This window comes from Pseudopipra pipra, chromosome 17 (assembly GCF_036250125.1).
Source record: "Pseudopipra pipra isolate bDixPip1 chromosome 17, bDixPip1.hap1, whole genome shotgun sequence".
Classification (NCBI taxonomy): domain Eukaryota; kingdom Metazoa; phylum Chordata; class Aves; order Passeriformes; family Pipridae; genus Pseudopipra; species Pseudopipra pipra.
In genome coordinates, this window is record NC_087565.1 from 1,364,881 (window position 1) to 1,381,023 (window position 16,143).

The 16,143-nt window shown below is 46.5% G+C and overlaps 1 protein-coding gene across 2 annotated transcripts in view; it reads right to left on the minus strand.

Annotated features, from left to right (window-relative positions):
• Positions 1-16,143, minus strand: part of ZHX3 (zinc fingers and homeoboxes 3) — a 45,591-nt gene that overhangs the window by 24,716 nt on the left and 4,732 nt on the right. For both annotated transcript variants that reach the window (XR_010434815.1, XM_064673608.1), the window contains exon 2: positions 4,128-4,234. The gene's annotated coding sequence lies outside the window, so the exon portion shown is untranslated. The remainder of the gene's footprint in view (positions 1-4,127; positions 4,235-16,143) is intronic.

Here is a 16,143-nt window from a genome sequence, read left to right on the forward strand (position 1 = left end):
CATTCAGAGGCCAGACACAGCCTTTGCTGGAGCCTTCCACACCCCAGAGCACCTTTGCCAGGCAGGGATGGTTGGAGGCATCTTGGCAGCATCCAGCCTGGCTGCTCCTGGGAGTCTCCCTCCCCACATCCCCCGGTGCCTTCCAGGAGGACAGCTCACCTTGCCCAGAGGACCAGCAGAGCCCAGGCTGAAGAACCACTGCACATCCCAAACCCCGCTGACCTCCGGCACGGGGAGAAGAGGAACAGCAAACCCAAACCTCCTGACACAGGATGACCACACAACAGACAATCAAACCACATCTGTGGCTATCTGCAGCACTCAGATCATTTTCAGCTGATGACAAATAGTGAAAGTGTTGGGCAATAGGTTTGGAAAGGGCCACACAGAATGGAATTTGCCTTTCATGAAATACAATGCAGGGGGAGTCAAAACTGCTAGTGTGGGTCCAGCCAAGAAGTTCATACAGCATTCAGGCATCCAGTGGCCTCATCTTTCTGAGTACAAGCAATTTAATTTGTCACACTGATAGTGTATACATGTCCTGAGCAAACAGGTCAGTAAGGAACAGGAGTAGCAAGGGAGGGATGAGGGAAAGGGATGCAAAGGCAATCAGAAAACTGCATCTGAGCAGCAAGTTGGGAACCTTTAGTTACACATATGGACCAGGGAGACAGGAAAATGAGAGGTAAGAGAGGCTTCACAGTTCTGTGCTCAGGGCTATGGCCACCTGCCTGGGGAATGAGGAGCACTGTTCAGTGCTAACCTCCAACCATCACCTTCCTAAGGAGCACCAACACCACAGGCTTAACAGGAAGAGAGAAGAAAAGAAAACAGAGAGAACCTCACCTCCACAAAGACTGTTACAGAAGAAAGACACCAAGCACTACATGGCTCAAGGACAACTCTGCTTTGCAAACCCTTTGAGTGGGGAATTCTTTACTTTGTGCTCTGCTGCAGATTTGCAGATTTGCTCCTCAGAAAAATTTCTCTCTGGGTCTGGAAATTAAATCTATCTTTCCCCCATCTGCTCTTCACCAGCAGAGCAGAGGCTCTGGGTGGAATGGTGATGGCAGCTGAATGAGTGGGATAGCCCTGTCCCAGCCCAGTCTGCTTTAAGACTACTCACCAGAAGACCTTCCTGCCACTCCACACCACCAGACCACAAACCCCAGCGAGGAGCACGTCCAATGCTGCAGCTGGACCAGAGGCTTCATGCCGAGCACCCAGTCTTGGAAAGCACTATGTTTCTCTCACCATGGGTCCTGTTTTTCCTGTCACCACCAGATCAGGATGAACCCCTCAGTCCTCTGCAAGAACCAGCTCAGCAGAAGCACCTCCAGAGGGTTATTAGGCAACAAGACCAAACTAGCAGCTGTGGGCCTCCAGATCCTTGGGCCCTAAACACAAAGCTGAAGAGGCATGACATCAACTATGTCAAAAATTTGCTTGCTTTGAAATCCTACTCCTGCTTATTTATGTTACAGGAGTACCCAGAGGCCTCAGCCAAGCCCTGCAGAGCCGGGGCTGGAGAAGCGCATTTGCACATGGAATGGCCGTAGAATCACAGAATGGTTTTGGGTTGGAATGGGCCTTAAAGATCATCTAGTCCAACCCCCCTGCTGTGGGCAGGGACATGTTCCACTAGCCCAGGTTGCACAAAGCCCTGTATCTCCCCGTGGAGCTCCTGCCCCGTGACCAGCCACAAGCTGGCAGTTTTCAACAGAAATAACTCACAGCCAGGTTTGGAGGCGAGGAGGGGCAGCAGTGAGGTGGGCAGGTTACAGCAGAGATCCAGCACAAGGAACCAAGCCAGCAGTCAGGCATTTTGGACACCATTTGGACATCCTGGGGCTTCTCTAGTGCTCTCACAGCAGAGTTAAAATCTGCCTCCAGCAGCCAAAACACCCTGAGGAAAATGCTGCACACTGAGCTGTGCAAACCCCCACAAGGATGTAGAAAAGGTTGTTAACCTATTCAGACAGGTCTGAGATTGATTCGTAGGAAGGATGAAATCAAGAGGTAAAAATAACATTTCCAACACACCACTGACATACCGAGCCCTTAATCCAAGGGACTATTTCCAGGCCAAGAGCATTCCTCACTGCTCTTACCTTCAGCTGCAAGGTCTGGGCCAGCAGCTGCTTTGGAGGAGCCTGTCTGAGGGTAACAGGCAGCCCAGGGAACAGCCAAGCCTGAGAACTGGGATTTGCAGGAAGAGAAGATAAATAATTGAAGGGACAACTGAGCACAGCTTGCTACACCTCGCTCCACAATCCAAGAGCTGAAAGTGGAAAAAGCAAAACATTTTCTCCCCGAATTCATTCAACTCCAATTTTGCTAATTCAAAGTCTTCTACTTGCTTTACCATGCACATATTCACTTCCCAGACACACTGCTAGGAATAGGGTCTTGTAAATAAAGTTTACAAAATAGGAAGGTTAACACACAACATATTTTTCCCATTACTTCAATACATCCTGCGAGCTCTGCAAGCTTGGTAAAGAAAGAGTCTATTTAAAAATCCAGGGTGGGGAAGAATTAGCTCACCAAAACCATAAACAGATTTGCTTTGCACTTTCAGTCCAAGGGAAAAACAAGACAGGCCATGCGTGTATTGATGCACACAATAGCACAATCGTTTTAAAAACAAATGAATTGGGAGGGAGAGGACACCAGAGGAGGGTGGCGGGGGGGAAGAGGAGTGGAGAGAAAAAGGCCAAATCCTAGAGCAGAGATCCTCAGTTTGGTTCTCAAAGCTCCCTCAGAAGGTTTTGGAAAGCCACGTGGGCCAGCACAGGACCGTGAGGGGTGGCACACTTTGCTACAAGGCCACGATCCATACCTAGTGCCAGCCCTTCAGCAACCAACAACGTGATTTTCTGCAGATGGAACCCAAAGGAATCCTTCCCACTTACCAGGGACCTTCCACATGCATTATTACTGTCTTTCAGTGGCAGATACCAAGGGATATAAAATTTATTTCCCTCCTCTCTACTCTCCCTCCCAAGACACCCTGATTCTGTTTATGAAGGCAGAGTGAAGCTACAAAAGCTTCACCCTCTTCCTCATGCTGAATTCTCCATCTGTAAGAGTCAGACAACCCAGAGAGCCACGGTGTTCACTGCATTTGCACAGTCACTGACACCAGGCACTGAGGACCCACCCAGATGCAATTAACTGAGAGAACTTCAAGGAGGACACCCCTCAGAGGGCTGAGGGTGCACGTGGATCCCACCGTACCACGTGCTGCAGCAGGGTCCCTCAGTTTATTCCTACCAGTTGAACAGGCTGCATTTAGGCTGCAGAACTGGAAGTATGTCAGGAAAGCTGCAGCAAACAGCATCAGTCCAGTCACCATATTCCCAACGCTGATTATTTAATAAAGTCTAGAAACAAGCAGTCTCCAGATGTGGCACATCAGAAGCTGAGTAGAAATCACTCCAGGGTTTGAAAACCCCCATTTCCACAGAGACACTGTCGTTTATCACAGCCATGAATTGGGTGAACAAAGTCCCCGCCAGCCTGCTCACTAAAGCTCAGCTTTAGAGCTTCGTTTCGTACAAATAAAATGGCTTGGCTCTGCTGTGAGACCCAATTTCTTCTTCAAAAGTCTGGAACAGCATAATGGAAAACTGGAGTGTTATTTCCAAGCACACTTCTTCCATCCACAGAAGCCAAGGGGAAAAAGCATCGCTCTCCTGACCCCTCATCCACACCATGGGACAGGTGGACATTCAGTAAGTTATTCTTAGGGCTTCTGAGGGGTGGGGAAATAAAATAAATCAGTGACTAGCACACAGACAGAGGAGCCCCAGCCAGGAGAAGAGTACAAACACAAAGGACATCTGAACCCTGTTCTGTCTAAGGAGTGATGTTCAGAAGCAAAAATAAAAATTGCCCCCTTCTCAGGGACACCTGGAAGCACAACCCAAGACCTGTTCCAGCATCAGAGCAGTGCCAGGCTCAAGGTAACAGAGCCAACCACTGCATGATCACTTCCTTCAGCCATCAGGTCCCGACAGCCCACACAGGAGAGCCCTGGGATACACTGGAATAACCACATTTCTCTGTCCATGCTGCACAGGACAGAAAGGTGCACAGTCCACATGACACAGGTGACCCACCTGCAGGAGGGGCCACGTCCTCAGCCCGTCCTTCTCCAGCTCCTCCTCTGCGCTCACCCGCATCTTTAAAGTGCCTGCAGTCGCCTCAGCTGTGCTGGGATTCAGGGCTGGAAGAGAAGACATTAAACTAAGAATTACTGCTGCACCTCCACAGGAGAAGCTTAGCAAAGGCTAAAAGTAAAAATAAGACACTGATCATTTCAAGGTGCCTCCCAGCCCATGCCATCCACCCCGCTGTGCTCCCACGGTACATCCTCACTGCAGCACCCCAAACACCCATCTTTGATTATTTTTCCCCACTCCATTAGCAAAGACATTATTTATCAGAAGTTAACCCTGTCTGCTGAATTAATCACCAGGCACTCAAGCATGCTCCTCTCAACCCAGCAAAAGTAACCCCCCTCCCAGCTGTGGTGTGCTGGAAACCAGTGACCGCCGCTGTCCGTCTGTCACTGCTCAGGGCTTTGGTCCTCTACAGGGCTGGAAACCTCAACTGGCCAGAACATATTTAGAGCAGCAATCACAGCACCCTGACTGTCACTGCCACATCCAGCAGCTATATATAACCTGCAGCTCTGCTCACAGCTGTGGCCTTCCTTTCTCCCCTTCGTTTCCCCCCGCTGCCATCCAGTCCCTGTTCCCTCACTCCTGGAGAAGCAGCAGAGCCAGCCCCATGTATTTCATAATTTCTAAACTTTACTGTCTAAAGAGATAACCAGCCAAGTGGATTTCTGGGATTAAGTTCAGACCAGGGAAGAAAACAGCATACTGAAAAACAGTCACCCTGGAAAAAGGTAAGCCAGTGCTTGTAACAAGGATGAAAAATAGGAAAATTATGTTGTGATTGCCCAAGTAAAGGAAAATTTATGCCTGTTTGCTGTTCCTGCCTGAGCACGGGCAGTGACAGGTTCTCCTCTCCCAGCAGCATGTCCCAAACATCCCTGCCCACAGCAGAGGGACTGGGACTAGATGATCTTTAAGGTCTCTTCCAACACTGTGATTCTATGAAATGTCCCTGTGCTTCAGCCAGTGTGTGCTCCAGTCCCTGAATTCTCTGCCAGAGCCCAGTGATCCTCTTCTCAGGTTAGATCCTGCTGACCAGGCACTTTGCACACAACTGCTGAACTTCTTGGACTAAAATAAATAAGTGGCATGGAGAGATTTCACCAAATTACCAGCACAGATGCATCACAACTCAGGGAGGTGCTCCCCAAACCCATCCAAAATCCTGCAGACAAGAAGTTTCCACTCTGGCTGTAATCACACAGACCGAACCCAGCAGGACTTGTAAAGAAAAGAGAATAATAAAAAAAAAGGCAAAGGAATTGGATGGGGTAGAAGTACACAAAGATTTTCCCTTGCTGAGCACTCAGGTGTCCCAATGCTCCCTGCTGCAGAGCCACACTTGGACAAAGCTTCCCCCAGACCTGCAGTGCTGGCTGCTCTATGTTATTTTCTATAAATTATTTGCTGTATATTATTTTCCTAAATTAATTCACGGCAAAAGCAAAGCGAGCCCAGAACTGGGGAAAAAAATGAGCTCCAAGTCTGGCAAATCACAGGAGTTGAGAGAACAAGAAAAAATGCTTCAAATGCCTGCTAGATGCCACAGCTTTTTCTTTTTTCCTCGCTTTTCTTTTTTTCCTCCCCTAAAATGAAGGGAAGGCTTATCCCTCACCAATTAGGTTTCAGCACACTTGGAAAGATCCCAGCATTGAACGCCGAGACCTTGACACAACAGGTGACAACCTTTGCTATGCCAGAAAAAGTTTAACATATAATAAGAAACAAATACTAGACTGCTGATGGAGTGGGTTTTTATTCCAGCAATTGGTGTAAATGTCCTGTATCAACTTGCACAATGCAATGACCTCCTAAACGGAGCGATAACAGCATGGCCCCGCTGCTTATCTGCCGTTCCTCCTTCTCTAACACTGCTGCTCCTCTCCCTCTGCTTTGGTAGGTTTAATATCCTTCACATGTTCCTTTAGGGATTCAACATATGCCTAAGACTTTAACAAACAAGATTTTGTGTTCCTTGGAATACCTAAATTAAAGAGTGACCTCGATCACAGCAGTCTGAGCAGCTTCACGCTTCTAGAAATTAAAGGTGGCTTAAATAGAAACTTAAGCTGGAGGCAGAGAAAAATCTGAGTCTCCCAAAACCTTGTTCTGAAATATGGAGTAAAGCCCCTGCAAATTTGGCACCATGAGCCATGATTACCCTGGCAGCTCCTCCTTGAATTCCCTGGAACTGCTGCTTCAAGTAGAATAACACAGAGCTGGGGCGAGGGAGCAGGGATTGGGGTTTCCTCAGAGCAGCACATGCAGACAGCTCAGCTGCTTATCACTGAAACTGGAGCAGCAGCAAGGACAACCAAGGCATGCTTTTTTTCCCTGACTTCTTTCCGATATTAAAATCCCAGCACCTGCCAGCCAAGATTCACTCAGGTCCTTGTGTCTCAGTTATTCCCACTGTCTGCCAGAGCCAGCGACCATCGCTACCACCCCACTGCTGCCCTCACGGCTTCCTCAGGCTTACTGAGCAGCTCAAAACCTGCAGACAGCCCCAGAATGGAGAATATCTTCCCCAAATACCAGACTCCACACAGAATAAGTCATCTTGCTATATCTGGGGGTTTAACCCCGTAACAACCAAACCAGCCAGGCCAGTGGGCTCGTGGAAAGGGAAGAACACCAGCCTCGGGCAGCACTCCTGTGCAGGATCCACTGAGGAGCTGAACATTTCAGAGTCAAATCCACTGCAAAGGCTCAAAAATACAGATTATTCTATTTTCCTTTCACCTGTAACCCCACCTCAGATTTATTTTTTTTTAACAGATGTTAGCTCTCTTTTGGGATTTATTATTTTTTTATGTCACTGAAAAGAGAACTAGGTTGTCCCAGAACAAAGCCTCCTTGCTGAGCAAAGCCTGGTTCAACCTGAGACCTGCACAAGCAGACATGGCAGCCTCTGAAACATGGTCTGAGTTTTCACACCCTGTTTGGGAATCAATAGCACAGATCCACTCCCTGCTCTTGACTATAAAATGATTGTTCCCTACAGAGAAAAAAAAAAAATGAAGTTGGCATTAAACTGGCATCTTTAATGACTCTTGGGAAGAAAACATGTGCAGAGGATGCTGCAAAAACGCACATGGAAGAAACTTCTCAGATATGTTGAGACCTTCTGACACTGCCCAGCAAAGACTCTCCAGGCCTGCAGCCTCCACTGCCTGTGGGACACTGATTTTAAAAGGTTCCCATTACCAAAGTACAATTAAAGGACTATTAAGGGACCTCCCCCTCTCTGTCTCTTCCAGCTCAAGTGAACCAGTGTCCAGGAAAAGCTGTGCCATCCAGACAGGCAAGTCATACAATTTAACGTCCATAACATTCAATTTTAGAAGCAAAGAGCATAAAATATTTCTAGACAACATCTGCTTTCGTAGACAGGCATGCAAACTTACAGTATGTTTAGTCACTTCAGTCTTTTCAAGTGCTTGAAAATTTAAGCCCCAGAACATAATTTCTCATCTCTTGCTTATTTTAGACTGAAAACAACCCTCTCATCACTCCAGGGCAGCACTGGAGGGAGGGAGAACAGGACAGCAGCGAAACAACTCCCACTGCGGGAGAATAAACTGCACCTTCCCTGTGCAAGAATGACCAACAAGAAATATTAAAAAGATATTTCCAAGCCATTTTAACTTCTAAGAACTGATGCTCAACAAGCTTTTCAGACTATCAAACTCTGCTGTTACTTTTAGAAAAAGTATTGCCCCAATTTTGCCCAATATTTAATCCGAGCTTTTTTCCCTACAATTTTAGGATGATGACATCTTGCTCTACCTACTGTGAATGCAGAAAGCAACCACCACCACCTTCCCTTTTAGGCACCTGAAGATGTATTTCCTGCCTCCCTCTTCTCCTATCTAGAGCCAAACAGCTCAGGTTTGTTCTCACCAGGGGTTTCTAGCCCTCCAGTCAATCTCCTTACAACTCTCTGGGTCTCCTCCAGCCAAACTCTTCTCCTCTCTCCTGCCAGATCCACAAGAGTACACCTTCCCCCATCCTTCTGCATTATGCTGCTCCTGATGCTGATGTTTATTTTCAGCTGAGTTTTATGTCCAGTCTCCAAGAATTTACAAGCAGATGGAGATGCCGTCCAGTCCACGTCTACAGTAATCATTTTTTCCATTGGAAAGAGAAGGAGTTATGGAATATTCTCGTTAAGCTAAAAATTCCTATTGCAGAGTTTTAAAAATTTCAAATCCTGTTCAGGTTGGACTTTTAAAAAAACATGTATATATGGCATGGAGCATTAAAGCTCAGCAAAGGACAGCCAGCTTCTCATCCAGGAAAAGGAAACAACAGATTCCCACTCCTCTCCTTCTCACTTCACTGCCTAAAGGATGCTCCAAGGACCACGGGGGGACACAAATGGCTAAATTTTACTATCTATTATTTGAGAGCAGAAATCATCACTTTGTTCCATGTTTTATTCAAGGCCTGACAGGGCTCTGATCACCCGTGTGATTATCCAGCTCGCTGAAACAGAAGAGCACTGGCTTCCCTTTCATCCAAAAATCCCAAGCCTACAGCAGGACGTGGGAAGCCGAGGCTCCGGCTCTGTTCCTGCACTGCCTGGAGGCTTTGGCATCTTTAGCTCCAGCTCCTGCTGTGAGCTGGGATATTCTGGGATGGGGAACTCTGTCAGTCCCCCGGGATCTGCTTTCCATGCCGAATAACATATTTAAACAGTCAATACATTCAGTAACACAGCTGAACAGTTCCTCTGCCCTTACCTCCAGCCTCTCCCAGCTGCAATTACTGGTCCCATTCACACACAGTTTGTGGAAGCAAGGAGATAATAAAAGCAAAAATAAGTTTTTTCCAAAAAAAAATTCCCTTTGACAGGCAGCCCTGCCATTAACTCAGGGATAAAAAAAGCCTGGGAGCCAGCAGTGACAATGCTATTATAATACAAATTATTAATATGAGAGACCTCATTGCTCTCAGCTTCCACATGCAGCTTGGCAAAAGCCAAAGGTTCTTATTTTTTTGGGGTGCACAGACCTTGCAAACTCCACAGTTAGCAAAGAAAAAAACCACACTGACAGTCTTTACACTGTCCACAATGTCTTTTTAAGGTGATTTGTCATTTAAGCTGTCAGCTTGAAATCTAATCATTTAAAAAAATGAATATAATATTATGTATTACACTCAGAGGCTGTAACCACTGCCAAATCCCTCTGACAGTTTTTACAGGATTATAATCACATTCCTCTTTTAATGTTTCATTCTCTTGCTTCTGTGCCAAAGAGATGGGAAGGAGAGTAAATGGCCACTTAAGAACAACGTATGACAATCCAAACGAAAGCTGGAAATGGAGCAAAGCACTGCTTTCCTCCTCCCTGGGGGGGAGGTGCTCACCAAGAGCATCCTTAGGTGGAACACAGCACCCAAAACACTTTCAGACACCAACATCATTTTAAAGTGAGTTTTCCATGAAAAATCCCTTTTTTTCCAAGGAAAATCATTTAGTATTGTGAGGCAAATGTGTGGGAGGACAAGCTTTATGCCATTGAGAAACACCAGGCTCTTGCAGAGACCGGACACAGCTCAAGTCAACAGTGCCACAAAGGGAAGGTCAGTGGGATCCAGAGCAGAAAGAAGAGTTGAGCACACCAGAGGGGCTGCACATCCTCCCTTACTACATTTGCTGCTCAGAAACCTTCTTGCCCTGTTTTTTTCCTTAAACCCTCCTTCTCTTGAGGTGGAACAGATGAACAGACCCATCTTGGCTCTTCCCAGTTTGCTCCCCACACTACAGACGAGCCCAGTCTGAGCAAAGTGCCAGCTGGGTCCCGATCCCAGCTCCTGCAGGGACCTGGCTGGGGCTCAGCCCGGGGAGAGTTACACAAAACAAGGATTTCAGCATTTCTTAGCAGAACCTACATGTCTTTCTTTTTTCCCCCCCAAAAAAGTGCCTGGAGGACAACTGTGCTTGTTTGTACGAAGAGGACAAACAAAATTGTCTAGAAATGGAAGCGAAACCTTATTCATCCAAATTAATGGGCAAATTTTACAACACAAACACATGAAAAATGTTGGGCTTGTTTTCTGGTGGGTTTGTGTTTTTTTGCCTGCAAGGCCCCCTTTTTTATTTTTTTTTTTTTTTTGCAGGAGTGTTCCTTCACAAAAGCATTCTTCTGAAAGCTTCTCCCGTGAAGCTCCCCTCCAACAGCTACTGTTACAAATCTGTGATAAAAGATGTATTCAGCAGGGTTTGGCACACAAATAGCGCCCAAACGGGCACTGCCAAAGCCTCGCAATTTTAGCACGAGCTCCAAAATACTTGGAGACAGAAAAGATGCTCTTGCTGGGAGCATCAGCTTAGGAGAAGCTTCGGCTCTTAGGGTCGTGAGAACCTCAGATTTGATCAGGACAGAAAGAAAAAAGAAAAAGATAAGTGTCTAGACACAATTCTGGAGTAAAACTCTCAAGCTGGAGGGCAACACGATCCAGATTTTCAAGGACTGATGGTCAAGCAGATGGAACCTTGGATGGATTATCACATGATTTGATCCAGCCTCAGGATTTCAGTGTCTCACTGGTGACTTGTGAATATTTTTGGGTGAAACCATGCTGTGAACTTCAGCCCTGGAAGCACCATCAGAACAAATGCTTTGCAAAGGGGGAGAGCAGCTGTCCCCAGGGCCACTGCTCCCTTCAGCCAGGGCTCCACCACACGGGTGGGAGCAGAGCCGTGGAGATCCTGCACGGCTGCAAACACGGGCTTCGGAGCTCAGCTGAGCAGGGATGCTTTGCTTCCTACACAGGGTATGTGACTGTGATTCAGCCACTGTAATCCTGTCAAAAAACCCCAGAAGGTCTTGCTCTGCCCTCCCTCACCCCCTACATCTCCCTGTCCTTGCCTCCACAATCTCTGACTATCCCTTAGCACATGCCAGACCCCTCCAAGAGCTTCTGCACCAGCAGAAAGCTGTTCAAGGTTATCCCTTAGCATCAGATCAGCTGTCTCACAAACCTCCAACTTGAGCTTACAAGGGGAATATAAATGGAAATCAAACCCCATCTGACTCAAGGAGGGAGGCCCATCAAAGATCCCTCAAAGCCCAGGGGACACACAGGCCCAGATGGAGGAGGACAAGCCCCAGTGACACGGGCTGGTGGCTTTGCTGTTCTGTGGAAGTGGGGCTGGGCCCACAACACGTGGGTAACACCTACAGGGGACCTTTGCAGGACATACACACATACACACCCCCAACACAGGCACAGCTCTTCTGTCCTGCTGCTCCTCCCTCCCTGCCAGAAACAACCCACAGCCAACCCAGACCCGGCATCCACCACACGGGGGAAAAGAAACATCTCAGCAATGAATAGATTTCAGCTGGAATCTCCTGGGAGACGGTATTAAAATGAAGGAGGGAAGAAATAAATAAATGAAGGAGAAAAGAGCCAACTTACCAGTGTCTGCCATGCCAGCTTCTAAAACCATAAGTCAAGCCCTGAAACCCATGGCAGCGGCTGCCAGTCTGGGACACTGGGAACAACCAGGCTAATGCATCTCCCTGCCACTCTCTGCCCATTTTCCAGATGGAAAAGATGCCCATTTTCCAGCTTTTCTCCTTAACCACAAAGCTCTGGAGGGTTTTTTTTTCTTTAAAGAGCCGAGGTTTTCACAGAAGTCCCTGGTTCTGAGTGCTGAGCTTTAACCAGGACATAGCAATGGGCTGCAGGGGCTGGCCACCAGCTGAACCCTCTTCCAACCAGCTCAGCTGGGGTCTGGATTTGGGACTGCACACTGATGCATTCAGGAACTACTTCCTAAAATGCAGAGTTTAACCCCAAAATTGTATCATGCAGCAGCAAGCACAACTCTATAACATGCCATAGATACATCACTCTGTCCACACTCACCGGGTCCAACTCTAAATCTGGTCACCCATCAGTCACAGAAAATATAAATATTCTCCCTGATTTCAGTGCAATATTCCCAAGTTGATCTGGAGAACCTACGGAGTCACTAAGCTATAATTAGAGGTTTATTATAAAAGGTGTTTGGGATGCCTGTCAGCACTGAAGGACACTGTGTATTTAAGGTACCCTTAAGACAGGCAGCGGCAGCAGGCCATTTTTTGGGCTTTCATAAAAAAAAAAAGCCAACTTGTTTACTCATCCCAAATGACTTTTCTCAGTCTCTGCTTTGTGTATTTCCAGTCTCTAACTTGAATAATGGCATTTTAAAAAGGCTAAAAGAAAAAGCCATCAGTGAGGTGGTTTAAAATATATATTTTTATCCATAGCTCATAACATGATTACCAGCTAAATCTTGCTTTTCCCTAAAAAAAAAAATAAAAATACCGGGTGCAGAACATGCATATTCACTCACTGGTTATTGTAGGATTGTTGACATTAGCTTTTATTTTTAGAAAAACATCAAGTATGGAGGGGAAACGAAACAATGCAATACTTCTTTGGGACTGTCTCTAACATCAGAAAAATAGGCAAGGAAAATCCCAAAGTGACCTGCTTGCTGTGACCCTTCCCACAGCACACCGGGCTGGAATTGATAAAATAACAAATACTGTTTCAAAGCACTTGGGTTGGCCTGGCTTTTAAAATTCTTCTTTTAAAATTCTTCTTTTAAAATTCTTCTTTTAAAATTCTTCTTTTAAAATTCTTCTTTTAAAATTCTTCTTTTAAAACTCTTCTTTTAAAACTCTTCTTTTAAAACTCTTCTTTTAAAGCTCTTCTTTTAAAATTCTTCTTTTAAAATTCTTCTTTTAAAATTCTTCTTTTAAAATTCTTCTTTTAAAATTCTTCTTTTAAAATTCTTCTTTTAAAATTCTTCTTTTAAAATTCTTTTAAAATAACATATGATAATAATATCATATGGCACCATATCCAGAGCCTTGGGGAGGGAGGGGACCTGAGTGCCACACACCAGGGATGCTCTCTGGGACCTGCTCTCCCTCCTGGCTGTCACACCACAGGTGGCTCTGGACAGCAGCCATTCCCCAAGCTGGAAGCAGGGAGCACATTGGATCACTGGCTCCCTCCCACTCCACATCAATGACATAAATGCTCCATAAATGCACTGGGATTTCCTACCCCTGCAGCACAGTGGGGTACACTCAGACCCAACACTTGTAGGGCCAGGGGTTCAGCACATCACCCCTGCGCTTCTAAACGAAATATTTTTTAAGCCTACAAGCACCAAACTGTATCACAACTTAGCAAATGTTCCCAAAATTGAGTTTAAACTGGAATGAAAAACCATCTCTAAAGTGATGCTCTGGCCCAACACCTGGCAGCAGCACCACCTGTGCTGTGCTGCTGGAAAATAAGTCCTGAGGGTGAGGTGGCCACAGCCAGGAGGGGGAAAACATCATTAGGAGATAAAATCATCTTTGCTGATCCTGAATGTGAATTCAGGTGTGTAATTACACAATCTGCCAGGTACAGCTCTGCAGAGGTGACCTTTCCTGGTGCTGTCTGGATGTGACACCATGGAGGCACCAAGGCTGAGAGAGGATTTCTCCCTCCAAACATCACCCACCATCGGGGCAGAACCAGCCTAAAAAAGCAGCAGAGCAGGGCAGGGCAAAGCAGGGCTGCAGATCCCTGTGCCAAGAGGGTGCCCAGCTCCTGGACGCTCTGAAATCACCCCTTCCCAAATGCCAAATTCCATCCCTCCCTCCAAAGCACAACAACAAAATATTTGGGAGCTGGATGGATGTGTAGTAAACATATTTCACTGTTATTGGTCTTCAGTGGACTTGTTTTTGCATCCTGCAGCAAAACATCACTGCGAGGGAATGTTTTCCTCTTCCAGTAGACTATTTACTGTCACACACCTACATAGAATTACGGATATTTGACTTACAATTCTATTTCTCTCCCCAAAAAAAGCAGGTGAAATAGAGCTTCTTGGCTGCAAAATTAGCAATACTTTGTCGCTGCAATTCAGTTTCAAAAACCTCCCTCAGCTCTTTTTTTCTAATCACATGCAGAACAGCTACACTGCACATACCATTTTTCGCTACATTGAGCTTGAGGAAAATTTAAGACTTCCTCCCCGCCCTGTCTTCTTTTTAATGGGAGATGTGATTATTGAAATTAATTCAGAAAACAGTCAGCATTCACCAATCAGCTCAGCAGTTTGGGTTTTCTTCATCTGCTGGTTACATGCTAATTATTGTACTGGTGGGATTATTTCCCATTCACATTTGGAATTTACAACACAGTAGGGAATTGATTCAATTAGAAGAAAAATACCAAAAAATGGAAGAAGAAATCAATGACATTTTATATTCAACATATTTTTTTTTTCAATTTTCCTCCCAGTCTCACGCCTACAATGCCCTGACAAACTCAGCCCCAGCAGAGCAGACACACAGGGCAGTGCTTCCCAGCATTAAGGGGCAGAGCAGCAATGAAATCCCCGGAGCAGATATTTTGGGAAGGCATTGCAACCCTTCCAAGTTCATCAACACCTCTGTCACTCCTCCCCATCCTCTGCTGCCTCACACCAACCCCATCCCTTTTCCAGTCGGCCAACAATTGTAATTAAGAAGGAAAACCTCCCCACGTGTGGGAAACGAGGCCCCATTTCCAAGAACAAGGCTCCGGCGACACAGAAACGCTGGTGCTGAGGTAGGGAGGATGTTCCCTGCCCCATCAGCAGCTCTGCTGGACCGGGGTGGCTTCATCCTCACCCCAGAAGAGTGCCAGGGACAGAGCGACACCAGTCCACAACTCCACCAGCAAGGACCACTTTATCCTGTCATCAGGTCTACCAGCTACCTGTTGATCCCTGATGGAGGCCCTTTTGTGGAGAGATACAGGGCAAAGAGGTCCCTAATTTTGCTAAGTGTAGCTCAAATACTACTTATCACCTCATTTCACCTGGAAAACCACATATACCAGTGTTGTCAACAGCAGGGCTTTGAGCACACAAGGAATGTCATGTTTGCCTTGCAGTGCTGTTTATTTGTGGTTACCCCACCCTCTCTGCTCCAACCATTCACTTGAAAACTACAATAAAAAACAAAAAGCCAAAAGAACAAACAAACAAAACCTATCCTAGGTGCCAGAGAAGATCAAAGTAGAAGCAGGAAGGCTTTACAATTCCTTTAAACACCCCAGTCTCCTTCTCCCCACACACTGCTGGGCACCCTCAAGCTGCTCTGAGACCTTCATAGAAGGTGATAAGAAAAGTGTCCTGCAATGCCAAAGGGAACCAATACCAACCCAGAAAACATACAGGTGACCTCAGAACTTTTCTTGGGTAAAGAGTTAGGAGCAGGTAGACACAATGACTATTCACAGGAGAGGGGTTTTGCACAACTAACCCCCAGTACACTGACTCCAAAGATGCCTCCTCCAAAGCACCTTCATTTCTAGTGCTCCAGTAAGCACTCCCATGAGTCCCAGGGCCAAATTTCCAACCTCCAGAAATCATGCTGGCACATGGCAGAGCACACACAGCTCAGCACCGTGAATCTGGGCTGGGACAGCAGGACAACACCACACGACCCACACAGACACGAACACCGGAGGGAAAAAACTTCAAAGCAAAGGACCTGCAAACCTGCAGTTACATCACCCTCGGTCTCCATCTTTCCTGCCTCTAAAGCAACATGGAAACACCAGACACTGGAGCAGGGAGTGCTGGCTGCCATTTCAAACATCTGCTGCACTTCCCAGTGCACGCAGGGCCGGGGGAGCGGAGCCCAACAGGTGGATTATGGTCTAAATGAAATATTCACATTCATCTGCTTGCTCCCAGCCCAGACCACAGCCTGCTGCCCCCTGCTAGCACAGCTGAGGGGTTCTGTGCCCGGATTTTTGGTTTTAAGTTAGCTCTGCCTCTATAAAACAGACCTGAAACTCCTCCACAGAACTAAAAAAAAATTCCCCCAGATTTCTGATAAGCACGTGGATATAAAGAAAAAAAGTGTCATAACTTCCAATTTACAGCACT